A 983-nucleotide genomic window follows, 5' to 3' on the forward strand; every position below is an offset into this window, starting at 1 on the left:
CACTCACCTCAGCCTCCCAAAGGCGCAGGATTACAGGCTGAGCCACTGAGCCTGGCTCATATTCTTAATGACATCACCTCAGGACACAAAACCTGGTCGCTTAAAATACTTACTGACACCGTCTAGACACACTTGTTTCTCCCTTATTTTTTGTCTCCAATTGTATGATGCCTTAAGTGATACACACTGACCCCCTCACTCACACTTGACCTCGGATTTAACTATCCATATCCTAAATGCACACACGCATACCTACTCCCTTAGGTACACACAGTGGCCCTTGGCAGCCACACTCGTAATCACGCTCAAGCAGACGTGCTCATCCTCTTATGCAGACACATTTGTTCCCTTTTATCACTTTATTTTATCTCATCATCTTATGTGGACACATTCCTTCCCTTATTTTATTTTATTGAGTCAGAGTCTCACTCTGTCACCCAGGCTGGAGTGCAGTGGCAGCATCATGACAATCATGGAATATGGCAGCCTCAACTTCCTGGGCTTAGGCAACCCTTATGCCTTAGCATCCAGAGTAGCTGTGACTACAGGTGTGCACCACCATGACTGTCTAATTTTTTTATTTTTTATAGAGACAAGGTTTTGTCATGTTGCCCATGCTGGTCTCAAACTCCTGGGCTCAAGCAGTCTCCCCACCTTGACCTCCCAAAGTGCTGGGATTACAGGCATGAGCCACTGTGCCTGACCCCTTTTATAATTTTCGAGAAACTATGTGACCAGTGAAATACTGGCAAATGTTTAAGAACCACCTCATGAGGTTGGGAGGGGAGAACCCTGATTTGCAGTATTTGCCAATGTGTATGATATAAATACTCTGCCCATGACCTTGATGTGTTGTCCTGGCCCATTATACCACACTACAGCCTTGAACTTCTGGGTTCAAGTGACCCTCCTGTCTCAGGCTCCTGGGAAGTCGGTGATGTGCGTGGCAGGGTGGATATGATATGGTAAGGACAGAGTCACTC

The sequence above is a fragment of the Carlito syrichta genome, unplaced genomic scaffold, assembly GCF_000164805.1.
Source record: "Carlito syrichta isolate Samal-C Ts95f unplaced genomic scaffold, Tarsius_syrichta-2.0.1 Scaffold305705, whole genome shotgun sequence".
NCBI lineage: Eukaryota > Metazoa > Chordata > Mammalia > Primates > Tarsiidae > Carlito > Carlito syrichta.